Genomic DNA, 27,263 nt, shown 5'->3' on the forward strand with positions numbered 1-27,263 from the left:
GAGGGCGGGATTGTGCCTTGTAGCCGTCCTTGACCGTAGTGTAGCAGTGGTCCAGTGTCCTTTCAAAAACAAGACATTTTGAGTTGACCGAGCAGGGAAAGCCCAGCACTCTGCCTCAATTCTGATACATCTTCAAGTACACTACACTACACTTGAATAGGGTAGCATCTGACCATGTGCCTTTTACCAATTTCTTTTACATTAAAGAAGATCATTGTGAGATGAATGGACCCCACACAGCCTCAGGTAGCAGTTTTGTCGTGTTTCATTTGCACGGTACGTCATTTCTATTTCTTTACGTTGGATGGTCAGCCTTTCAGTTGCTTCTCCACTCCACACTCAGCTCCTCTCTTGAGCCACTATGTCACTGAAATAGGGAGAGTTTGATTACTGAGTGGCAGCAGCTGCCCTGTCAGCCACCCTTGCATTGCCCTCGAGCCCGCTGCACCACCCCTCCACTGCAGGGGAGCCAGAGACCACACCCCTGCCATACACCCCCACTGCCCAACTGAGGCCGGGGCCACAATCATTTACCACCCATAATCACCAAGCAATGTTGCAACCCATGTACCAATATTACTAAAAAAACTGTTACTGGCATTGTCATTGGTGAAGTTGATGTATCCTCTTCCATCTGGCAATGGTCCCTCCTCTTCCACTATGTACCCAAATGGCAACAATTGATGAATAATTGTATACCTTTAAAAAAACAATCTTTCCTGTGCATTAAGGCGCATGAGTTGATGTAAAAGGATGTTTGAGAATAGTAGGTTTATGTACAAAGGCATATGATTTAAGAGACAGCATAGGTTTTCAGTTATGGCTCTATTCCACTTCCTATGCTTGTGCTTTTTTGACACTAAATGCTACTGAGCCATCATCAGTAAAGTGAAAGTAAGAAAAAGTATATTCATATTGCACATTTCACAGACAGATGTCACAATAATGAGTTCAGCCTGTGCTTTCAACTCTACCTACTTGAGTCCTTAACTTTTCTCTTAAACATTGTTTTTGATGAGCGCTTATTTCTACAATGCTCTGACTTTTTCCCAAGTACCTCTAAAACTAAAGCAACAAATCCATCTGCTTCAGTTGTGTTTAGTGCTACAGGTATATGTAAAACAAAAAGGTGGCAGCACTTCCCCCAGTGTTTTAAATCACACCAAGTTCAGTCAGAAAAGTGGCGCACAATCTTTTTTTGTCTCCACATCATTTATACATCTGGGCCCAGCTGACATATCTGGGTCTTTGCTTTTCTGCCTCACTGCCTGTCAGAGAGGAGAAACACTCTTTTGATTGGCAGGTTAACCTCTTCAAGGTCAGCTTGCTCTACAGCTCACCCTCTCAGTGTAGATTACTGTGGTAATATCTCTCCTGTCGAGTATCTCCTATCCCCCCTTGACTGGTTCTCAGTCTACTCAGATCTGAAGATTCTGTCTTTGCCTTCTCATCATATTGTTACATAAACTACTGCACAGGATGTTAAGCATTGAGATTTTACTGTTGCTACTGTATATATGCTGTGAGAGAAGAAAATGACGTTTTTGTTGACGATATCAGTTGCTTATTTGGGAAAGTGTTATAGGACGTGGCTGCATACTTACTTGTTGGTCTTCCCTATCTATGGTTCTTTTCAAGTACACAAAGGCAATGAATGAAAGTTGTGAAATATGTCTGATTTATGTGCGGAAGATGGCGATGAGAGCTATAGTCACATATAGGCAAACATCTCCTCATTTCGTATTATGAATCCCAGAATTTAGTACTAAATTATTTTTAAAAAACAAACAAAAAAACTGATGAGCAGAAGGATTGGAGGAGAAAATGTGAAAACCCAGCAGGAACTGGGAGCTGTGCTCTACGACGCTTCACAAAAGAACTTGTGCAGATGGCTGCTGAAAGGCACAAAGGCAAATACTCAGTTTCTAGCAGCTAATATCATCATGACATGCTCATTGTGTTCTGATGGTGCTATTTGTTATCCATGCATATTTAGCGGTGCATTTCAAGTGATGACGCATCACTGACTCGTGCACATGACTGTAATAACACTTGCTCTCACCACAGCCTGCTCGCTCTGTATGTGTTTTACATGTGAGAACAGCTGGAAAGCGTGTGAGAGCGCCACAACTAACAGATCAGGAAAAATGAAACGAGCTGACGCATGTTAACGCGTGCACAAAAAACAAGCTGGTTGGTGAATTAAAATTCAGTGACATGAGAATTCTTTTAAAAATTCCCTTCACGTTACTGACAATTTGTTTTATTGCATTAAATCTTCCTGAGCAGCTCTTATTAACATCGAAATATAGTCTAATCTGTTATGAACTTTTACCACACTCTTGTATAATTAGAATATCTTTTATATGCAAAACAGGATTTATTTACCTTTTTACTTTAGTCATATTGCATTCAGATGAGGCCTGACAGGTGCATTGAAATGTGAATGAATCCAGGTCCCCTGAAATACCTTTCCTTTATACTTTCGCCAAGTAGAGGTAATGGCTTTTAATCTGTGCATCAGTTGGCGGGTAAACACACTTTTCACAGTATGAGAGGGAGAATGAATGGCAATCATCAGCAGTCATACCACATTCACACAACTACAGTACAGAGTGATGCTGTTAGTCTCATCTCCTCCTGTGCTCAATGAATATTTTTCCTGCTAGTTTTCTGGCTTTAGAACATGGATGCTGATTGATTTCCCCGGCCACATCTGGATTACATGTGGAATCTTAGCTTGGTTTGGAATTTAACCATGACACCAAATTTGAGATACGAATCACTATATTATTATTTAACTGTCCCGTTATGTTACCTCTTTGTTAATTAACCATCTGATTGGACTGTTTCTAGGTCCAAGCTTCTGCCTCTCATCATTTTAATGTGCTGCAGTGCTGATATCCTTACCTAAATAAGCATGAGTCATAAAAAATAATTTGGTTATCATTCTGTCCCTCTGCAGCTCTTTAGTAGCACTGATGATGTATCTTTTATCTAAGCTCTTAAAACTTGGACACTCAGAAAAGGCGAGCCACTGTTTGGCCGGCTAGGATTTCAGTAATTTTTGGTAACGGGATATTAATTATTATTAATTATTATATTTTTGGTACCTTTTCAGACACTGTCATGACTGTATGTTTGTCAGTTTTCTGTGTCTTCTTCCTGTCATGTGATGGGACTCAGCTCACCTCAGTGAATGCATCCTTTCATTGAGAACAAATTAACCCCATTGAATACATTTCAGAGCTTCAGTTTTTATATTTGACCACCAATAGTTCTGTAACTAGGGGTTACTTTATCACGATACACGAAAAAGCCCAGCTTCAGTTTCCCTGGAGCAGTGTAATGGGAGTGGCTGCTTCCTGTACCAGCTGCAACCACTGAAGTCTCAGAAATAACGGTCCATTCTCTAGTTTTTTATAAAAGCAGGATCAAGCTGGACAGAAGTCATATCAGGTCCATTTTCAAAATTAAACACCCTGTCCAGACTAAATGCCCCATTTATGAAATGATCACAATATGATTTAAGGCTGTCCAAAGGCTGAAAACTGCATTGGATGCACAATGTCAAAGAGATACAATAGGTGCAGTCCCAGTATCCATCCATTTTCTTCCACTTATCCAATTCAGGGTTACAGTTGGGCTAGAGCCTATCCCAGCTGTCACAGGCAGGGTACACCTTGGACAGGTCCTCAGTCTATTACAGGGCTAACACAGACACAAACAACCATCCTCACTTACATTCACACCTGTCAATTTACAGTCTACAGTTGCCTTACATGGAAGTCTTTGGACTGTGGGAGAGAGCCAGAGAGAACCCACTCAGACAAGGGAAGAACATGCAAACTCCACCCAGAAAGCCCCCAGCGAGACGGTGGATTTAAACCCAGGACCTTCTAGCTGTAAATCTGTGATCCAGATTATTATTTCGAAACACTTTAGATGGAACAAGGCATGTAATCTTTAGATGTCAGCAACCCAGCCAGCTTACTGCTTACTTACTCACAAATCCTCTTTTTCATGGCTGCGTAGACGCTGCACCTGATTTTAACACTTGTTAAAATGTGTGTAGTGATGACTGTGTTGAGGATGAAATCATGTGGACTGTATTTTAACCCTCAGTAGTGACTCAGCGGTTGTTTGCTTGAAGAAACATTCAAATCTGTTCATTCCTGATATATCAGATAAAGGGATAAATCGGCTAATTCGATCCAGTTATGGACTTAATATGTCAATCTGTCTGTTTATTCTTTGATTTTCTTTTTACTATATGACATCAAAGTAGTTCACTGAATAAATGTATCAAATGAGTATTTATTGTAGTACTGAAATGGGTTAAATGTATCGCATTTAAAAGATTGTGTTTTGAGCTTCCCAAGACAAAAGTACAACAGTGAGTATAGATGACATTCTGACCTCGACATTATCCCCCTCCAGGGCTGTATTGGAAATCTTCCCACACCTCTGCAACAGGCAGCATCTGCTGGGAGGAGATCCCCAGCTGCTCTCTGTACTGGTTATCCAACACATCGCTCGTCCCCACTGGCCATTCGCTGAATACGGCCAATTGTGTGTGAAAACGGTCCGTCGATAACGAATAGCTGTCACCTCAACATCCGTGTGCACAGATGACTCAGCTGGATAAACAATAAACAGAGGCAGACGAAAGACTTATTTATCTGCATGTAGTTTCAGGATACGCTTCACTGAGCCCATTGTCAAGTCGGATTATTGCAAGTTTTCAATGCAAAGCAGGTGCGTTGTGTTTGTCTTGGTACCTGCAGTTTATTTTTCTCAGCAATTGTTTTAGAAGAGAGCGTCTCATTTTTTCCAAAGGTACCAACATGGCTAACTAACAGGACTTATTAAAGTTTTTACATTTTATCGCCTCATGTAGCCTATCAAACAACAAGCTACACAATCCGGTCGTTAAGTCTGACGTCACTAGCCGTGTCTGGGCCTAAACTCCACTGCAGGTCCATATATCAAACGATCACTATGGCATTACTGAGAGTTGAAAAACTGTCTAAAGTCTTTCATCTTTAATAAAATGATCAGCGTTCTGCTCTACCAGGTGTAACAATTGAGTTTAACATCCAGGCATCCATGAAAACGGAATTTATGACATTTAACGGAGTTAGAAGTTAGCAGGAAGTTAGCTCGCTAGCTTCTATCTAAATACAATATAGCATGTCCTGCCTGCGGGGTTTTGGAAACAAATTAAAACGTACAGCTCTGTTATCACTTCCAACATAAATGAAGACAGAAAACTAAACAGCAGTGACGTTTGTAGGGTTACTGAAGTTTGGCTAGCTGGTATATAATGATGTGCTACGTGACCGCTAGCGACACAGCTATGTTAGCATAATATAAACAAGCTAACTTTTTTTCCACTCGATAAAAGTTAACGTGAGTGTTCTCGGTGGTCTGGAACAAATGTAATCGCATGGCAGGATGCTGTAAAAGGACCAAACTTCAGCCAGGAGAACAACTGAGATAATCCATCCACAATACGAGGTTAGTCATTCATATACTGCTGCATGGGCTGGGCTGTAGTTACATCCTAAGGTTTTAAAAACTGAGCTTAAATAAATGATTAGCGGTAATAAAACCCGAGGGAGGTCAACAGTGATCACTGACTGTTTTAGGAGGTTTTTGAGATTAAATAGAAGAAAATACAAAACATTAAACATGTTAACAACACAAAAGCCATATTAAACGCAGACTACTTTAGGCCCGGAAGTATCTTCGTCACGTCATCACTTAACGACCAGACAGCCAATGATGAAGCCAAACAACAAATTATGATTGAAGATATCTGTTCAGTGGGCTTCCTGGAAGTGCTGTAGTGGGAGCTTGGGCTAACTGTTAGCACCACAGTACAAATATAAATACATAATACTGTTTTGTAGTCATTTTTCCAAACCGGGTCTTTCTTTTGAGTTTCTTTAAAGTGTGAAGGAATTTAAAGAGACTCTCTACCAGTCTACAGCTTTTGAGAGGTGGCGATGGGAACATTACGTTTATTTTTATTGCACAAAGGGGAACGAGCACAATGGTAAAGTGCAGACTGTATCCAGAACAGACTGACACAACACTGGCTCTTTGCTCAGACTGTCATGGACCTCAGATGTTGTCAGTGATTTGGGGGTTTTGTGTTATTTGCTATCGGTTGCTTTTCTTATGATTATATTTTGGGATTCTCGTGTTACTGCTTCTTCTGTAACCTTGTTTCTGTTTGTGAATAGAGTTTTATGTTTTAAGTGTCTGTATTTGTGTTGTCATTAGGCATTCTTTGTTATATGTTAATGCCTCGTGTATATTGTCCAGGGTCCTTTGTCATTTGTGTTTGTTGTCTTCAAGTTGTTATAACAACTTGGTTAAGCTTTTCTAGTTCCCCAGCATCCTTTAATTTCCTGTCTTGTCAAGTCCTCATGTCTGTTTAAGTCTGTTAGCTTTCTGTTTTATTTTGATAGCCATCAGTCTTGTGTGCCTTATATTTACTTCCTTGTCTCATTTTCTTGGTTAGTTCAGCCATGCTTTGTTCCTCAGCTGTGTCTCATTCCCTTGATTTGTCCTCATTGTGTCTGTGAGAGTTTATAGCCTCTGTTACCCTTTGTCCTTTGTGAGAGTGTCTGTTACCTTCCTTCATGTGCTTCATGTGTTTTCTTTGGGGTTCATAGACGTCTTCCCTGCTTGTTTTTCAATGTAGTTTTGCTCTTTCCCTGTGAGCTTTACACTTTCTTTGGACTGCAAACCGATCGAATAAAAAGTTGTGTTTTGTTTAGTAAGTCTCTATTTAGGTTCACACTCTCCAACGCATGACTCATATAGCATGCTAACACAAGACTAGCAAAGACCCCAGAGTTCTTTTAAAGTTGAGTATCAACTGTGTCTGTTTTACTATTTAGGTATGAACACTAAAAAAAAGGTGATATGTGCGTCCCCGGGTTTATATTGCTTATTGATAATTGTATTGGATGATATTTAGTTGACAGAAATAGTCTCTCTCTGACTGGTTTGATCCCCCACAGGTTACCACAATTTTCAAAAATCCTGGAAACGCACCTCTGTAATTTTGCCACTTTTCATCTGATTTCATATTTATGAATTTACCATGTCAGTCTTCCCCGCAGTGGCCATTTAACATAGATTTGAACCTGCTTTATTGTTGTGTTATTGCTCTGGGATGGTGAATATTATGTTGCCCATGTTTTACATGTCATTAAGTAGATTTAATGAACCATAAAATGTATCGGCCCCTGGGGAATATCATTCTTTTCCTTAGAGTCATTAACATGTTTGCTACACTGCCTTACAACCTTAAATTTTATTAGGTGGGCTCTAAATACAAAGCAATTGAAATGACAGCTTAATGGGAAATTGTGAATATTAGAATAAATATAATTACATGTATGCTTCAGATGGTAGGCATGGTGATGGAAAACAATGTGTCAACACAATCTGCTCGAATAAAAAGAAAACAGCTTGTGTTTGGAAAGTTATTTACAAATACGATCGCTTAAGCCGCTTAGTTACCTGTAATAGCAACTCGATTCAAACTTATATGACTGGAACATTCCCAAAACAGAAAGTATAGTGTAAAGTAAAAAAAAAAGAGGCTGTGAATATATGAATATAAATATGACCTTGGATGACACTCTGCTGCATGCAGGACTAATTTATAGATGCACCCACTGTTTTGATGCTGTGAAGGAAGAACCAGCGAGCTGTCACTTATGCAGATTTTTCTCTGCCAAGCGTAGACGTCCACGTATCTTCACACTGCGACAATGCATTATTTATGGGTCTAGTACGTATGGGCAGAATACGTCGTATTGATTGCAGAGGGGTGTGTGATCACAAATGGACAACAATATACATCCACCTGTCACTGTACGAGCCACATCCTCAAAAGAAAGAATGATTCATTCTTTCTCGTCGTTGTGCATACATGAGAAAAATGTGAGACTTTGTTGTTCCACATAAACACAGACCCACTTCATCATTCATATGAAAATGTGTTAAAGCCACATGCTTGGATTGTTCAGTTTTTTCGTTTTTCAATAAAATGTAATTGAATTCCTCATTAGTGTGTGATTTTAAAGGCACAGCGAGGTGTTTTAAGAGAAGTTCTGCACTTAAAAGAAATCCTGAACTGAGGGAAAATTCTGCAACAACAAAGACGCTTGTCGAAGTACAACTTCCAGGAGAAAAAATGTTGGTTTTTTTTATCCTTATTTAAATTTTCTAATCTTATGCATGCGTTTTCTGGTTAACACTCAAATTAATGTTAATTCGGATAATGTTTCAAAATGACTGCCCAGCAACTGCAGGGATTTCAAGAATTTCAGTACTTTCTTCCAAATGACTTCAGTAACGTCTCCAACCTAATTCAGCATTTTGTTTTCAGAAAGCGGTTTAATCCTAAATAGAGCTGAAAGATTAGCTTTGGACTAATCTTTTTATTTAATAACAAGATGTGGCTGCTTGTATCTTCTTTTTAGCATATGCGTGTATGTAAAAATAAATAAACTAATAAATGAAGACTGAATTAACAGCACAAGCATCCATGCTCTAGGTTCTGCCTTCCCGTATGTGAAATACTATCACTGTGTCTGACCTGCCTCCAGCGCTGTTCAGCTCTCAATATGATATTATTAGAAATGAAAGGACCGTCAAATCCTTTGTAAAAGTTAAGTACAGCAACTGAGTGTATGAATGTAAACACAGACAAACGGGGAGGATTATGTGGAAGCCGCGGCTGGTAAACACGGGGATCCCTTCGTTGCTGTTGCTAACTGCGTGGACACTATTGATATATTAGCCAAAGCCAAGCTTTGTCATCAAATTACAATACAGACCATGTTTTGTGTTGGTGTTAACAGCTGGTGTGTAAATATAGGATGAATAATATTAGTTGGGCATTATGTTATGATGTGCTAATTAGCCATGTGTGCATGTCCCTCATGCTAGTTAGCCACCTGGAACTGTTAATGACTATTTCAAGCATGCTGATCTGGGGACAGTTTTAATGTTTAAAATCATTAAGGTGAAGCGTTAACCAGAAAAATGGCACCAATATTTTGGACTGTCCATCAGACAATGCAGGACATTTCAGTATGGATTATAGATATTATGAATTATATTGATGTAAGCATGCACTCACAATCCACTGTTTCTTTAAGTATACCTGTTTAAAAGCAAGCCAGCCAATCTTATGTCAGCAACTATGTGTTTTTAGGCTTGTTTACATGGTTAAGATGCCATGCTGAATTGTAAAGTGAGTATCCAAATGGGAAACAGAGGTTATTTAAGCAATTTTGAATGTGGCATGGTTGTTGTTGGTGTGAATATAGCAGAAACTGCTGATCTCCTGGGCTCTTCCTACACAACCATCTCCAGAATTTATAGATTTTGGTCTGAAAAATTAGAAAATATCCAGTGCGCAACAGTTTTCTGGGTGAAAATGCTTTGCATGGTGCCAGAGGTCAGAGGTGAAGTCGCTGAACTCATAGGAAGGAGACAGTAAGTCAAATAATTAATCGTTACAACCAAGGCATGCAGAATAGCATCTCTAAATACACAACAGGTCAAACTGTGAAGCAGATGAGCTACAGGAGCAGAAGCCCACACTGTGTCACTCGTGGCTAATAACAGGAAACTGAAGCTACAGTTCTAAAGGTAAAAGGGGCTCTAACCCAGTGTTTGCCAGGCATACCAGATATTTCAGGTTTATTTGACTCATTTGTAAGTAAAGAACTTTTTCCATCAATGAACAGTCTGAATAATAGATTTTTGGCAATGAGAATTGATATAGCGAGCAGTGTGGAAACTAACGAAAAACGTTTCCACACAAATTGGTAATGAGTCCATATCAGCACAGAAAATAATCCCCTCATTTGCCAGACACAAATTTTAACCACACGTTTTTAATTACAAATTGCTTTGAATCAGTAATTTAAACTTCTGGGGTTTTTACAATTATTAAGCGATTCTATTTTAGTGTGTATAATTTTGCAGTCCTGTTTTTGTTCTAACATAAATGGCTAAGTGATTATTGTCCAGAGTGAAATAAAAAGTTGGAGTACAAAATAAAAAGATGGATTTTAATTGAAATGTGTGTTGAAAGAGAACGGAAAAGAACTATCAGAGTTCTTCCATTAGGGAAAAGCAGACTTGACTCAAGCTGACTTTGGTGGATGATTTTTGATAAAACCTGTTACATTTGTATTTTATGGTGGATTCAAAGCACCGCTCTACTCTGTTTACTGTCAAGCTCTATCCACCTACTCCACACTTCTATGTTAAAGTCTGTATTCAGCTGCAAGTGATGGTTCAGGCAGGGTTCAGTGGCTATTTACTGAGGCATTGTGAGTGATTCTGGCCTTGTTAAATCCTATTTTGTTTTGGGAGCGTGGAGCTCAGCCTCCTCCAGGCATGTGAAGGTGGAAGGATGGAGCCTGCATGCCGGCCGCGGACCCAAAGAGCGGTCCAATTTTTCATCCTTATTGCCCATGACATATCCAAAGTGGCAGAGAGCAGTCCATGGAGAGATAAAGGAAGAACGAGAGGGAGAAAAAGTGAGAAGCATGTAGTTCAGATGGACTGAAAGGGGTGCTTCTCCACTCTCTCTTTTTGTGATTCTAAGCAGGGCCTCAATTTTCATTGCTAAAACAATACAATTCACCAGCGTCCATTAGGGCAGATTAGGGTTAAACTGAAAGTCCCGGTGTTCTGCCTCCAGGCTTGTCATTTAGCCAGAGAATAAATACGGATCTGAAGCTAACAGAGAATAGAGTGAAACACACTAAATGTTACAGTATGCACCTTCCTTTTCTTCCATCTTTCACTATTGTTTTTTTCAGAAACCAGCTTTCACTGCACAGGTCTAATTTCTCCACTGATGTCCAGTGATTTGTCATATTTGTTGAAACCATCTGTCATCGTAATCACTCGAGAACCCCTTGTCTGTACAGCATGTGCGTAATTTGTCAAATAATTCCAGTGCAAATTGTCTACTGTGTTTTGATTAAGAAAGATCGGTGTTGATGAAAAATTGCGCCAATCAAGGGTAGTAATTTCAGCCGGATTTTACTTTTTGGTGTGATTAGTTTTGTTTTTCCTCTCTCTTAATTTTACTGCTCTAATTCACACAGCAGCAGAATAGTGATTTATGGGGTCCTATAAAATATTAGTTATATTAGTCCTGTGTGAAAAATATTGCAGTCAAAAGGGAATAGTTATTCTCAGATATTATACTGATTTAGTCAGATAGTATGGCATTAAATTGGATACAGCATAAAAGGAGGGGCTAGGTTGGGGGTGGGTTGCAATGTGGATTGCAGATGTGCAGCAGCTGTGGGAAAGGTACATGTCTGAATGTATATTTTAGGAAACAGCCCCACAGTCATAAGATCATGAACTGACAGTGTTGGGGAGTAACGGAATCCATGTACCGCCGTTACGTATTTAAAATACAAAATATGAGTAACTGTATACCGTTACAGTTACCGTTTAATAAGGTGGTATTCAGGATACAGTTACTTTGTTGAAATAAATGGATTACACGACGGTCTTTTCCTGTTTCATATGTTCGGCTATGCCCTCTCTATTTTTGATAATTCCACGCTGGTGGAAACGCAAACAAACGCATTAAGAGGCTCTAATGCCTGTGTCTCAATCTCGCGGCCCATGTCACCTCTACTTGCGGCCGCATAATGACGTGAAGAAATATTTTTAAAAATTATTATTATTCAAAAAATGACCGACCAGAAACGGGAGCTGGAAGCAAGTAAATATAATAATAACCACTGCAGCTAAAAAGAGTTCCTGACGAGCCCAGTTGTAAGTAAGCTATTAAGACTCGACTGTACACTGTGTTCGTGTTTTCCTCTGAAACAATAAGTTCCGTTGGAGCAGCCTTTCAATGCCTCTCTCTGTCTCTCGCAAGCAAAGTTGACCCAAAAACAAAGTAAAGCTAGTTTTCGGCTACGAGCCCATCAGGGAACCCGACGTATTAGCCAGAGGTCCCTTTACTGCGGTTCGGAGCTGCGGACATGTTTTATATACGCGTGGAATAGTTTTCTAAATGAGATCGCTGCAAAAAGTGAAGCCTTACCTAATCTCTACCCTACTGTTACTCATTTTATATTAAGATTTAAACATCTAGTTGCTATTGGTATGGCGAGTAGCCTTCATTAATAGTAATAAATCACACAGCAATAGTACATTCATGTAGTTGTAAAAAGCACGACAATATATTAAGTAATCCAAAGTATTCAGAATATGTTACTCACATTGAGTAATATAACGGAATATGTTACAAAATACATTTTGGAGCATGTATTCTGTAATCTGAATAATCAGAACTGCTAGTTCTGCACTGTAAATACATGCAATGTACCGAGGGCTGTGAAGGGCGCTGTCAAGGTGACTGCTGTAGGTGGGATCACTGGCAGGGGGTTGTGACTCCACAGGGCCTATGCCAGTGGGCAATTTTCATCACAGATGAACACACACACACCCATTTTTTTTCTCCTTTCATTCACAAGGTTGAGATTAAGATCTCTTGTTGTAATTATTGCCTTGTGAGGCGGTCTAATTCTGCCAAGTTGATAGCATCACACCCATCAGTAGCTATACAGGGTATCTGGCACCAGCTGTCCTTTACATGTTCCAGCAAGCTGCAGTGGAAGGTAACGGTACTGTTATGTGACACGAGTGTTGATCGACTGGTTTCTGAAGAGCTGCCAATACCCACATTTCCCCTTGCTTTCCCCCCGCAACTGTGGGAACTAGTACATAAAAAAGAGAGAGAGAGAGAAATCCTCTTGTCATGTCTAGGATTATGAATGTCTAATGTACAATATCTTCTGCAGTCCCAGCAGACATATGGCAGGCTGCATTTTCATCCCAAACACAGGTGCTTGACAGACAGATTCAATTCTGATTAATGAGCAGTTGTTATGCCGGGTATTATACTATCTATTGTGCAGAACAAGGCACGGATCTAACCAGACTGCTTTTATCTGCGTGAAGGCAGAACAGACATCTACTCTAATAACTTTTGCCAGTATAGTAGGCACTGCATGACGCCCAGTTAGCATATAAGGAGTGAGAGAGGTTATACGAAGCAGTCGTGCTCAATTGAAGGTTTTGTTTGTGCAAATGTAACCCTAGCAGAACTGCATTTTTCATTATTTCAGACCTCAAAGTGTAATCAAAAATTTATTCTAAGCCATTAACCACATCATGTATTAACGTCTAAACATCCCCGTGGAGATAATAAGTATTACACTGATGACTTTGAAGGCGCCGAACTTTCTTCTCGCTCGTCGCTAATGTTATTTTAATATGTCAGTAATTGGAAAACAGTGTCGTCGCAATGATGATCTGTTGAAGTTTGTTTAAAAGTGTTTGGTGTCATCGAAAGGACAGTTACCACAAGGTAAGCGTGAGCAGTTCAAGAACGCGTACCGTTGTGGAGTGCTGGGTCTTAAGCCGTGGTTCTTTGAAACATTGACAGTTCAGTATTTAGTTGACAAGACGTAACACAAAGAGTGGCTGTGTCCTCCAAAAGAGGACGAGGGCATCTTGGCATCCTTTACCATACCTCCTTTCATCACTTCCTAAAGGCCAGTTTGTCACAACTGTAGCCCTTTCGGTTCCACCTCCTGCTAATAGCCAAATGATTGGTTCTTATCAAATTGATTGGGGCCAAATGATGTGAATATAAAATTACAGCTTTTTATATTTATTTAACATCTTAAACAATAATCTAACAAAAAGTCTTCTTATTGAAAACAATCCATCAGTGATCAGTTTTTGTGCATGCTTTGTTTAATGTGTTTGATGTACCTGAGAATAAACCAGCTCAGCTCCTCAAAGCAATTTATTTTCACAGAAGCTTTTGTCTGAGTCACTGAATTAGTTCAGTCACTTTGATCTATCGCCTTCACTTGGCAATGGAGTCGGATCATTATTTTGGTTTACCAATACAATGGGGGGTGTTTAGATAAGGGTCGCTCCATCATAAAGCTTGAAGGTGCAGAAGAAAGCTATTACAGAGCATGCAGTCGCATTTTCAATACAGAGAATCAAAGTTTCCTGTTGGGAAAGTCAGGTAATGAGTTACATTTCAGTGATTTTTCCCGTTCCTTTTGATGAATGTAGGTCTGTGTTTGATGTGTACATGTTGCTTGCATGTGCTTGAGTACACACTCATACACAAATGCTTATGCAGCAAGTGTGGGCTGGAGGTTTAGGTCGTTATCATGCGCCTGCAGCTTTTTGGATCTATAGAAGCCATAAAGAAGGAGCTTTATGGCCCATGCATTGAGCACATTTTGAAATAAAATACTGAAGTAAAAGTCAGCAGCAAGCCCTAAGCTTCATGTGCTGATGTAAATTGAATGCAGAGCATATATAGTGCTTCTGAATATTAGAGTCATGGGCATGTATGTGGAGGGAGATTGCATTTCTGCTCAGGAGTTGTTGCTGGCGTTTGTATGTCACTTTGAGACGAGCGAGTGTTGCTCAGTGATGGATCGTGCCTGCGTGGGAGATGCTGCTACTCCCACGCATTCCTCTCTCCCTTCTCTCCTTCTCTTCCTCTCTTTTGTCTCACTCCAAATCCACTGCTCTTTAACCTCAGCTCATTTCTCACTTAACCGCTAATCTACTCGATGTCACAACTATCTGTAGAAGTTAACCATGTAATTGCTTCTTGATGGAAGTTTCAGGTTTGAAAAGCTTACGTTCAACCGTGCATCACACCACTTGAATGTTGTAGTGCTTTCAAATTGCTATGGCTGTGGTTAATCATAATAACAGTATACTTTAACATAATGTATGCCTTCTCTCCAAGCACACAAACACACACAGCTCAGCCACTGCCTATTTACACAATAGGAATCTCACACTGAAAAAAGAGCATAATGAATTCTGATGAACATTAGTTTCTATTTGCATGTTTGATGTATATGTGAAAACCATTTATTAGTTCATGAGTGTGAGGGCCTTTATTTGTAGTGAGTCGGTCTATTTGGGAAGTCGTGGAAGGGAAGGTTCGGGCTCGGTGGAGCCTTTTTGTAGAGTGATGACCTGACTGTCTTCTGTTTGGCATTTTCTGTTTTGCTTCTGCAGAGGCTCAAAGGACAGCCCAGCTGCTTGTTGGCTATTTGGGGGAGAGTGTAGCATTTTGCTGTGTTCCTTTATCTAAAGGGGAGAATAGACACAGACATAGGAGAGGGTACAAAGAAAGTTTCCTGTGTGAGGTTAAACTCAGAAGTGAGTCACCGTACTTGCTGTAATATGTGCGCTCATCTCTCTTCTCCTAGAAGCACCAAGTGTTTTTATAATAAATGCATATTTTATGCTTTACAGCTGAGGTCCCTGAAATAGTATTTCTACATAGAGAAAACCAGGTTCCATAACAATTACTAGCTGTAGTTCTTAACAGCAGATGATTTTGCGATGACAATGCAAAGTAAATTTTGCATATTGTAAAATTTCATTCGCTCTGACCTTGGAGGTTCTGTGTGGCTGGGCAGTACCAGGGTTGCTAAGGTAATTTAATTACCAAACCCTCAGTGGGCAAGGGTAATTACTGCTCTCTAAATCCCCACTAATCCCCCTTCTGAGTCCCCTTACACAGACTCGGCCCGGGGCACTCTAACAGGCAGTGCTGACTCCTCAATCCCGTCCCAGACAGGGGCCCTCCCAAAAAAATACCCAACACACCGTTCCCGTCTGCACACAGATGCTCCTTAGTGTCCTTATTTATGCAAGCTGTACTACGTTCACTGGTGTGTCTGTCTGTCTCGTGTGTCTTCAGTCTAAAGTCTGTTAGTCATAAGTCCTGGTGAATTCTTCTCACGATGCTCTTCTCCTCACGTGTGTGTCAAGGGGACTCGCAGGTCAAAAGGGCCACTCATCTCTCCATAAGAATGTCGTAATTATTACTGCTGGGAGGAATCGGATGTGACCTCCGTGAGCAGCAGTGCCTGGTGACTGGAGTTAGCAGAGAAACAGAGGAGATAAAGGCTACTGAGCATGCTAGCAGGACTTTCTGGAGAAAGAAGGTGGATTTATAGACAGAGACTCCACAGGCTTGTTGAAAAAAAGCAGACAATGAAGTCATTAATAGCATGCTCCTTACTGCAGTGGTTCAAGTGCATCATGCTCTTTGTTAAGATCAAAGAAAAGATATTAATACTGTTACCGCTACGCTCAGAATCAAAGGGGTAAAGAAATAAAGACCATTTTATACACGTTATCTACCTTTACAGTATGATGCACAAAGATCAAAGCAATCCACTTCAGAGGAACATGGATATACCACTAACGAGACTTACTACTTGAGGGCAATAAAAGCAGCTGTAATCAAAACACTACAAAGAGGCAAATACTGTCGATCATTTTGAGAATAAGGTGGAAATTTCAAGATTAAAATTGTAATTGTATTTCAAGAAAAAAGCCAAAACACGGTTGCTTAATCCTCCAAGTTAGTGAAATCATACTTCAGAACTGGTTTTAGTAACAAAGAAGGAATTGATTTCTCTTTTAGCACATACACACAGTGATGATCAGTATAAGGATGTTGAAAGGTTGGTGCAGAAAGTGCTGTCACCTTACTGTATCTCAGTTGCTGTATTTATGGCAAAGTACCCCTTATTTGTTTATGTGAAATGCGAGCAGCTCTAAATGGGACCAGGCTGCCTTTTGACTGTGAAGACATTTCACTTTTAATCCAAGAGGCCTCTTCAGTGATGAAGGTATTTAACTCCAGGTAATCAAGTAAGTCGTTGAGGGTCACATGAACCAAGGTACGAATAAAGCCATTGGTCAATACACAACACAAAACAGCCAGCTCATTGTGACAAGACTCGTGATGAGCTCGTGCTCATGGTACATCTGGACCTGAAGGAGGGAAACTCTTTTAAGGATTTTAATGTTGACTGAGACGGGAGATGGTCTGAGAGGGGATTAAAGGAGACTGTCTATGTGGACTGTGAACTACGAGCCTTGAACAGAGATTGTGGCTTATGACACCAACTATTAGCCACCTATAGTGAAGTCTAGAGATTTCTTCCCAAGCAATTCAACCCCCCCAGTGCACCTTGACCCATGTGACCTTATGCCGAGGTAGGGCAGTGTATAACGGAGGTTTCACACCTTGTCCAACATCCTCGGAAGTTGAATGTCGGAATTCCTCCTAATTTCAGAGAAATGTCATTCCCGATTTGAGTGCATGCCAGTAGTAAATTTGTAAACGTAAGGAATGCCAGGATTTGTTTCACTTAATCGCTGCTACACAACACTTCTGGTTTTGCGCTTAATGTTATCCGAATGGCTTATTCAGCCAGATACACAATGGTGGCTGTACAGATTACATACTTTCATGGATTGTAAAGTCAAGATCGGTCGGGCACTCTGACTTTGTCTGGCTTAAGGGGGCATTCCAGTTCAAAATCTCAGGTGGGGAACAGGAAGTTCTGACTTCAGATGGAATGCACCATTGGCGCCTGTGACATTAATCCCTTGATTAACACCTTGGATCCTGTAACCCTCAATGAGTTGTGTGATTACCGGGTTGGTCAATAACTCTAAGCCAATTCCAAAGACAGTCAATACGTGGGACTCTCCATTAGTTTCTAGAACTGAACAAGAAAGGTGAAATGTCTTTACAAACCAGAAAAGAAGTCCAGTTCCCTTCAAGTGCAACACTTCAGTGGATGCTGAGACTCTGGTTCGGTGTCTAACAAGTCAAGATAAACTTCTGGCTCTTCACCCACTAAATGTTTACTGTTGCGTCGCTAAAAGCTACAGTGGGTTCACTCTCTGGTTTGTGAAAAATAGCCGGATCATGAATCTGGAAACAAAGCTGGCGAGACCCAAAAAAATAGCGTGTAAACCATTAGCAGAGAATGCTAAAATCCTCGCTGAAGATGCACAGAATTAATAGAAACTGCATTAATTAGGGACAGTTCTCTTTCACTTTAAATCCCAATTTTTGCAGCTTTAATGTCATACATTCTAGATTTGAACTACTAGTTAATACTGCAATATTTCTTAGTAGAATTTTAAACATATTGCAGTTTTCATTTGTATGAAAACTTTATATTTTGCCAGTTACTTGAATATTGAAAATGCTTTGAACATTTTACATTGTAATTGAGTCTCCATGCGTAAGATTTGTTTGTTTGGATTGCGATTGACTTTCCAATAACAGGATGCAGGGAGTTATGACAGATACTCTGAGTTCCTGTTTTCAGAGAAGGCTTTTAGACACCGGAGAGATGTTCCAATACGTCAAATTCACACCATCACAATTGAACTTGACAGGATAATAACTAGAAATTTAATAAGAAGACGAGCAAAAACAAACTTTCTTAACCCCAAATAAATGGACAGTACAGCAGTGTTGGCCTAAAAAGTTGTAAACAAATCAAGAGTCCTTCATATGCTGCTCTGAACGGCACTTAATGGAATAAGTATATATAATTGGTGGCTAATTATTGCAAACATAAGAAGATGGCTCCTTTAACATTAAGACTCACTGCAGTAGTTGACATTTAAAAATAGAAAATTTGTAGATAACAGCAGTTTGTCATTTTTCCTCTGGACCTCTTGTACCTTCAAATGGCAGCCAAACATCTGCATGGCCTCAGTGACACTGGCATGTGCTCCTGACCCTAGCAGGTGTTCTGTGTGTAATGTTGTGCCCTGTATGTTTGCGTGAGTACATCTGTGTGTAGGTGGGAGTTTGTGTACAGTATCTGACGCACGCATGTGAGCGAGAGAAGCCGGGTGGCGGTGAAAGGAAGCACCTGTGTGTACTGAAAGGAGTTCTCTGAATAGCTTCATATTTGAACAGCCACTTATCCGACGATAAAGCTGTAAGTGATTCGTGGCAGCTTCCTGCCTGCGGTGGAGAGAGATGGGCGGAGGGAGAGAATCCGAGAAAGACAGAGAAAGAGAGAGAGATTAAATGAGCGCATCAGCTGTAATTAGGGCTACTTTACTCCATTTGGAAATGCATGCCTCAGTAGCAGAGAGAATTAGCACTGGATAGTCTGGGTGGGTCAAAGCAGTACAACTTGAATGCGTTAAAGGGGGAAAAAAATATGATTGTGCCAGTTCCTCAGAATGAGTCTAATATCTGCAGAGGTCGGTGTCATTGTTAGTCACTGGTGCCATTTTTGTGATTGAAGGTGCAGAACAGAAATCGTGACTGTGGGAAACATTAAGCATTTCTTAGCATAATGGACCACGTACACATGAAAATGAGATTAGATATGAAAGAATTTGTTATCAGTGGCCTTCAGATCCTTTACCACAGATCTTTTTTAGGCTACACTTCAATAAATCCATGCTAGTACCAAATTACATTCAATGATTATTTCAAGAAGAAAATCATTTGTTGATTCTTTTTTTTGGATTCTTGATGACATCTGCCTTTTGTTCTTATCAAATTTCACTCACTTGGGCAAAGCGAAATCTGATTTCTGGGGAATTTAAACCCTGTCTAAATGGTTATGAACCAAACCATTTGCATGCAGTTCCAGTAAAGCAGTGCAGAGCCAGTGCAGGTGGGCCATCAAAGGCCAGACAAACATGAGTTTGCTAATCCGTTGATGCTAATCTTTATTTGACCAAAAATTCAACTTTGAATAAGAAAATATGCGGAGGATGCAAGAAAACAGCCGCGATGACTTGATGTGTTAAGAGTGTTTTTTGGCACAAATTGCTTGAGCAGTGTGGCTGAGGCTGGTTTAGCTCTCTTTAGGGGATCCTCTGCCTGTATCCTGAATCCTCTGGTGTTTGGGGCGGAGGAGGTGGGTGATTGTTAAATCAGTAAGATGGACAATTAAGAAAAGTAGTCCTTTTGAATGTGACGAGACACATAAGTGCGTGCAGTGATTGGATGAATTAGGATTAGCTGGAGCCGATAGACCAGAGAGGAATGATCAGTTCATAAGGTTCAGAAATGCAAGTTTCCTGTGATGAAACTTTAAATTGGGAGTTGGAAGAAGCACCATATGCTGCCAAGGGCAGACAATGATGATTTTTAAATTGAATTCATGGCTGTGGGCAAGCAGAAAGTCCAACGGTCACCTTGTTTTTCATCCAAAATGTAAACGCATGATTCTTATCATGGCAATGTACCAATGCCTCTATGCATCCACAAACATGTATCACAAATACACAGATATACCTACATGCATTTAATTTATTCCAAAGATACTGAGCTACTGAAACAATAACCTGGGGATCACAATTCACCCAAAAACTAGAGTTACTAGACAACTAGAGTTGCAGTTGTTTGGTGGGAGAACAATTTTTCTAATTATATCAATCAAAATGTGAAACATGAAGAATTACTGAATAATTTTTTATGGTATTCACTTTTAATCATCACATTGTTGTTCCGTTGCAATTAAATTTGAGGGCAGCTATGTGGAAGAGAGAACAAATTAGTGATTAAGGTTTGTATAGATGAGTTACAAAAGCTACTTCTAACTGCTTCACATCCAGCGCTTGAATAAGACCCGTAATTTGCTGTGTCCAAAGGTGACCATTCAAATGCCCGTGACATTTAGGAAATTGTCCTTTTTGTTCACCCATCTCCTTTTATTTCACCGCCTTTTTCTTTTAAATGCCATTTCGCCCTTCTTCTTCCTCTTTCACACTGTTGATCTCTGTTCCTCGCTTTTCCTTTCTTGTTCAATCTCGGTTGAACTGACGGGTTCCTGGGCTGAAAGATTTTCACTCTTAGTTTTCCTCTTCATATTCCCTGCCCGTTTCTTTTGAAATGTTGAAGTGGGTGACTTCCATCAACCTGTGCAAAACCAGAGGTAATGAAAGTTTCTTTCGAGAGCGGAGGACACAATGTTTGTTTTAGACTGGGCTTGGAGGGAGTTGACCTTTTTTATAAAATCTCAATGTCAATGGCTAGCACTGATCCTGACTTTTTTGTTTTATTTCATTTTTAATATTGTGTATGAACATGGTGCAGAAACTGTGTAGGGCTTGCATATGATTTGAAAACCTACATGTACGAGTTTTGAGTCTGGATTCTGACTGGCCGTTTGGAGCCAGTTCTCGGCTCCACTGCCATTTTGTCCTGAGATAAACACATTGTGTCCTTTGGCGTCAGTGCCGCGGTGCAGCGGGTCATGGAAATATTGAAATAGGTTTCTCGCTCCTAAGCACTTACATATGGACGCTTGTAAAGGCCCCTTGGCATCACATTTAAACCCAATGGGTAAGCATAAATTTTCAGCATGCAGGGTTACTGTTTTTAGTCCCAGCCACAATACTTTCAGAAACCAAAGCCTGTTTTTGATTCTTAAATATACCTGGCAAGTGAAGGCTGAAGTGAAAATGCAGCAAAACAAAATGTAAAAAAACTGAAATCCAAAGTGGACATGAATCACGGTCTCCTGAATCACAAAATTGTTAGTTACTCCACCTTGCCAACCTCATATTCTGAAAAAACAGGCTCAAGGTTGGCGTCTGACGCTGTTAAACCAAATCAACCAGCTCTCCCAGCTCACAGCTTTACATGCAAGACCAATGCCAGCAAAACTAAATAAGGAGGGAACTTAGTGGATTTTGAATAGAAGCCTCCCCCATTACTTGTAAAGTTTCAGTAAAATTCAGTAGAGGAAATATTTTTCCTTTCCTGCAGAATATGATGTGCAGACATTACAAATCTTCAATTTTTTTGGTCTTTCAGTGTCTGGGTGGTTCTTGCTGTACCTTTGGGGCTCAGTGACATTAACAGAGGGCCTTAATCTGGACCCGGACTCTCAGTTAAGCTGCAGTGATTTCACAGCTGCCTGCATTTTTCCCGTTTAGGGCATTTTTAATCTTAAAACAACTCATTGTACTGCATACACATTATATAAACTTACCCAAATGTTTATTCTCTGTCTCAGGGAAATTATTTGGCCAAAACTATTATCTTACTTCCAGCCAGTTTACGTTCGCAAGGAGATAAGCATAGACGTGTTTCAGGTTTACAATTTCCAGCCCCTAGCTGCGATAGTGAGTGGCCTCTGAAGTGCTGGCCTGTGTGTTTAGGACACTAGGTTGAGCTACACAACAGATATTCTCCATAGAGGATGGCCTGCACAGCTCAGCATGAATGTACTTCCCTTTCTTCTCATTAGGGTCGAACCATAAGACTGCTGAGCCGCAAATCTGCGATGGCCACATCACCTTACCCAGTAATCGATCCCCCCACAGCTACACAATACAAGAAATGCACACAGAACGCACAGAACCAGTGAACCAAAGCTTATGTACAGAGAAGCTGTGCCTGAGTCCAGGCAGGGTGTTAGCTGGTAATCATTAACACATACTCCCTGTTTGCTTTGCCTCTGTCCCTCCTATATGTCTGTTAGCTCTCATGCGTGTGTGTGTGTGTGTGTGTGTGGGCTGCTGTCAGCAGTGCCATGTGTCTCATTGTGCTTTATCAGCCTGTGCACTTTATTCACACAGTGGGTCTCTCCATAGACATATGCAGACACACACAGACACACTTGCACACACATGTAACATCTGTTCAAGCCTGCAGAAACATACTGTATCTCACAGAGTTACAGTTTGCTGCAGACTTCCTTTGCTCTCCCAGCTCATGTAGCAGATCTGTTGCAGAGAAGAAAATGGATACTGTTCACGTGTGTTATTATTAATCTCTAGACAAAACAAGGAAACACTAAAGGGATTCAAGGATTTCATTGAGTGAGGATGATTGGATGACACATGACCCGTTAAGGAGAGGAGCGCCTGGCTGATTATCGATGGAAGTGCAGATGAACATAACAGGGAGGCGTGGAACTCTTAGTCACTGATTCCACATGTGAACACATGAAAAGGAGGTTTTTATGTCTGGGTTGTAATGTTACTTGTACAGTAATGCAGTGTCACAAGCCAGTGTACTCTTAGTTCCAGTCCAAAGCACCAGGGGGAGGGTTGCATCAGGAAGGAAACCCAGCAAAAGCATGGAGGTCATTAGTAAGATTTCCATATCAGATTGGTCAGAGGGTGCTGGTGGAAAGTGTGCTAGTCTGAAGACACAGGAAGAGGAGAGGAGGAAGACGGTAAGAGAGAAGGGAGGGATATACTGGGCTAAAGATGTTTAATGCTGCTGGGCAGAAGGAAAAGAGCCAAAGAGAAAGTTAATGAATGTATTGAAGGAGGACATGCAGAGGGCTGGTGTGACAGGATGTATGGCATATGATGAAATAGAGGGATCACAGACTTGAGATGGCTGCTCCATTTATGGGCCACTTTTATGTAGAAGCAAAAGAAAACGATGACAAAACTGTAGACATCATGCCATAACAGCCCAAATCACTGGATGTGGCCAAGTATCATTAATGAAAAAATATGTTATAATTAAAATTAAGGGTAGTCAAATTGCCTGCCATGCTAGCTGGTTTGCACCCCACTCTTTTCAGTTCTTGCTCTGTTTTGTGTATGGGGTAAGTCAGTCAGTTTTCTACTGTTAATATGTACATGGAAGAATGGGGCACCCCAGAACATACTGCCAAATACTGAGTAAAGATTTAGGATTTTTCAGGGGCACGCATTTCTCAATTCAATAAAATGTACTGGCACAGTTTGTCTGATATAACATGTCCCAGGATCACTTCAACTAACATTATCCACCATAATACTGACACCTTTGACAAAGAGGCAGGGCAGTGAATGTAGCATAGCTTGTACATGTGTAATTTTGACGAGCTACTTAGTAAACAATGAATTAATAATGACCATAAAAGTGGAAATGGATAAAGCATTTAACACGTAACATTTTAGTATCATATATTATATTAATCAGAAATATTATCAGATATTTCAGTCAGTGTAGGGCTCTTTTCTATCTTATTTTGCCCTCAAACTAAAGCTGGAAGTCAACCTAGGTTCTCGTATATTTCAGAGTATCAGTTCAGGTGCCGTCGGCCTCAATGTGTCCACTGAAGCGAGGTCACGACTGCTGAGAAGATTGCTGTTGCTGGCTCTCCTTTGCCTTTGCATCTGCTGCCCTCTCCTTGGAAGAGCCATGTGCCACATCTGGTCCGGCTGAGTGTCGAGGGGACACGAGGCAGCTCCTCGAGGCAGAGCATTTGCATACACTTACTCTGGGAATGCCCTTGACTAGCTGTCTGCAGAATGGGACGTGAGCAGCATCGGATACACTAGTGAGACCTGAAGAGAGAAAGGGATAGATGGAGTGAGACAGCAAGATGGGGAACGAGTGTTGAGAGGGGGGGAATTAAGGGATGGCTCTCAGTGGGGACTCTAAATCGTATACAGTATGAACGCCTCATTAGCATTATTCATTAATCCCACCATCTGATGTTATTAGCCTTTCATGACTGGCTTTGTCTTATTCCGAGAGAAAATATCTTTTGAAATGGTTCATCAAACAAGAATAAGTTTGTAGATGGCATGTGGAAATGCACATCTAATAGTACCTCCGACTGATATTTGTTTTCACGGAGCAGAGCGTGTGAGTGGGTGGGGGGAAATGTCAAAAAATAAATAAATAGTGAGCTGAGAGAATAAGGGGATGTGTGCATTTTGTCTGACAGAGGAAGAGCAAGTGAGGAGACCGATGGAAAAAGAGAGAAGCTGGGGGAGGGGGCTGGAGTAGGTGGGCGGGAAGAGAGGAGGCTAGTGTCAGGGACAGAGAGAGAGGGAGGGAGAGGGAGGGAAGGAACAGTGAGCTGCTCGCCTGCCGGAGCTGTCAACTGGGTGTTCAAGTGTATGATCGTGAGTGCTTCTTGAGCCGTCGTGTGTGAAAGAATAAAGGGGGACATTGCTTTTTAGCCACTTATTTTGGTTTTCCTTTTTTTCCCCCTTCTTTTCAAAGTGTCACATCGAGCTCGCGCTGCAAACTTGAACCCCTTCCTGGGATTGTGAAGAGGACCCAGGGTAGACAGCGTGCTGCCAGGTAAGAGATGTCTTTTATTTTGTTTCCTCCCCTCACAAAAAGGTAACAGTGGAGAATCGCAGCGTGGAGATGGAGACGGCATGTTTTTACAGTCAAAAAGGCACGGGAGCTCCGCTTTGCTGTGCTGCTTTAAAAAATACCGCATGCCCGCTTGAAATCGAGAGAACACGCTGCCTGTGATGTGTGCGTGTGTGTGAGCTTGAGCGTGTCAGCAAACATGGCTCTGAGGACTCCGTACTGTAATAGTGATTGGAAGAGTCAGGTCGTATAGAGGAAGAGAAGAGGAGGAGGAAGGGTAGGAGGTGCCGTTTCTTTTTGACAAGGGCTTATCCAGGGTGACAGATGGATGACAGGACGTCAGATTTACATTGACAGAATTTACTAAAAAGGGAAACAAAACAAAAAAAACCCCATATTTCCAAGATTAGACTAATATTGGAGAAAGTGCTTGTGGTTTTAATAGTGGGTCGGTAAATACTTTCTACACGTGGAATCAGTTTTTCTTGTGGTACTGCTCAAAATGTTTGTTCGGTGTGCTTCAACATTTTTAAGTTGTGACGGTGACGGTGTTGGGGTGGGGTGGAGTGGGGTGGGGTGAGGGGGAGTAAGCAGACTCCCACAGAGGGTTAGCCCGAGCTCCAGATCAACGGCTGTCTCAGGGTGGCAGCGGTACAGTCAGAGGGAACCATTACTGCCCTACAGCCAAGAGAACAAACATGCTGCTCTTAGCAGGTGTATCCACTATGTATTTAGTATTGTGGCTTCCTGACCCAGGGCTGGCTTTCTATGTCGTTTAATGAGAAGTTGTGCTGTAATCGAATCAACGTGCTGCCTACCCCGCCGTTTGTCATTTCCCCTTTGTCGTGCCTTATCTCTTCCTCTCTCTCTCTCCCTCTCTCTGGCCTCATTATCCCAGATTCCAGTGAAATGAACTAGTCGATCTCTCTTCCTTCGAATTCTTCCCTCCACCCATCCATCCACGCGAGCTGAGGTACAGTAGACATGAAAGAGGTGAAAGTTGGCAGATTGTGGGGGTTCAAACAGTGCCCGTCTGTCAGTCTTGCGCTAGAACAAGGCAGCACAAAGCTCCAGTCTTTTCAGGCTCAAAACCAATACATTTGGGTTTTACTAAATTTTCCCATCACCTTCCAAATCCTTTATTCTCCTACAAGGTCCAATAAATTCTTTTCACATCCGCAGCGCCTTTGTGGCTCATTGGAAAATGGATTTGTACGTCCAGTAGAGGACATGAAAAACCTGCTCATCTCTCATATTCATTCCATTGTTATCACTTGATTTATGTGTAAGATCATGAGTAATTTATGGGAGCTATTTAATAAGATTAATTCACTTTGAGAATAATTTAATCATTTTTTTGGGAAAATATTACACCCGCTGGCATTGTCATGTGATTTCACAACTGTGTGTGTTGCACGTAGGTGCCTGTGCTGTGTGCTACGTATCTGACTGTGAGAGCTCCCTTCGCATCAATAGTTAATGAGCGTCTCAGGCGCTCGTTCACATGGCCTATTCACTGTGTTTTTTGTTTATTTAAACGGCCGTTTAGCCTTGAATGTCAGGCACCGTGCTATAGTATTGCAAAGCTTTAACACAGCTCAGCCTGAGTTGTGGAAGTAAGCAATATGCTGACCTTCACACAACCTTGCAACGTTACAGTGGGCGCTTTGTGAGTTATTGAGGGCTGGTAATATCTGAGAGCAATAAACTCTCTCATAAATCTCATAAAAGAGAGAGCAAGAGTCATAAACTATGGTAAGGAAGAGGGAAATTTTTTACTTTTTACATTAAATTAATTGAAATTTAGAGAAAAAAATCCCAACCTATCTGTAAATCACATGTATCTCCTGTACGTTTGTGTGTGTTGGAGACCTGAGCGGATCGCTCCATCCATGGACGTTACCGCTTTTGCTGCCCAGAGCGTCAGACAGCTCCTTTCGGTCCACTGGATGCGGTCTGCTCTCTCCGTGACTCATTGCCTCGTCCTCTCTGATTGGCTGGCTTTTCTACTCCAGGGAAAGACAGGATGGAGTGGGGTTGGCCTCTCATGACCAGGGATCAGCCGTTCTTTTCACACAACGTCCCACTGGAATTGCATCCTCAATGTGTCAGCCTGAATTTTAAAACACAGGCAGGGTGTAAAAAACCCCAAACAAAACAGAAAAGGCTTTTGATCATTGAAAAAGTGCAACTGCTGTCTTTCTTTTGTGTCACACATTCAGCTGTTTTTTTTTTTTTAGGATATTCTACTGAGGCAGGCAATGTTCGA

At 41.0% G+C, this 27,263-nt stretch overlaps 1 protein-coding gene across 5 annotated transcripts in view; it reads left to right on the forward strand.

Annotated features, from left to right (window-relative positions):
- The window catches only part of syt1a (synaptotagmin Ia), a 204,327-nt gene that overhangs the window by 73,997 nt on the left and 103,067 nt on the right, over positions 1–27,263 (forward strand). For 3 of the 5 annotated variants that reach the window (XM_040035630.1, XM_040035636.1, XM_040035632.1), the window contains one exon: positions 24,896–24,976. The gene's annotated coding sequence lies outside the window, so the exon portion shown is untranslated. The other 2 variants (XM_040035633.1, XM_040035631.1) reach the window with 2 other exon arrangements.

Source organism: Simochromis diagramma, unplaced genomic scaffold (genome assembly GCF_900408965.1).
Source record: "Simochromis diagramma unplaced genomic scaffold, fSimDia1.1 OVJJ01000816.1, whole genome shotgun sequence".
NCBI classification, from domain to species: Eukaryota; Metazoa; Chordata; class Actinopteri; order Cichliformes; family Cichlidae; genus Simochromis; species Simochromis diagramma.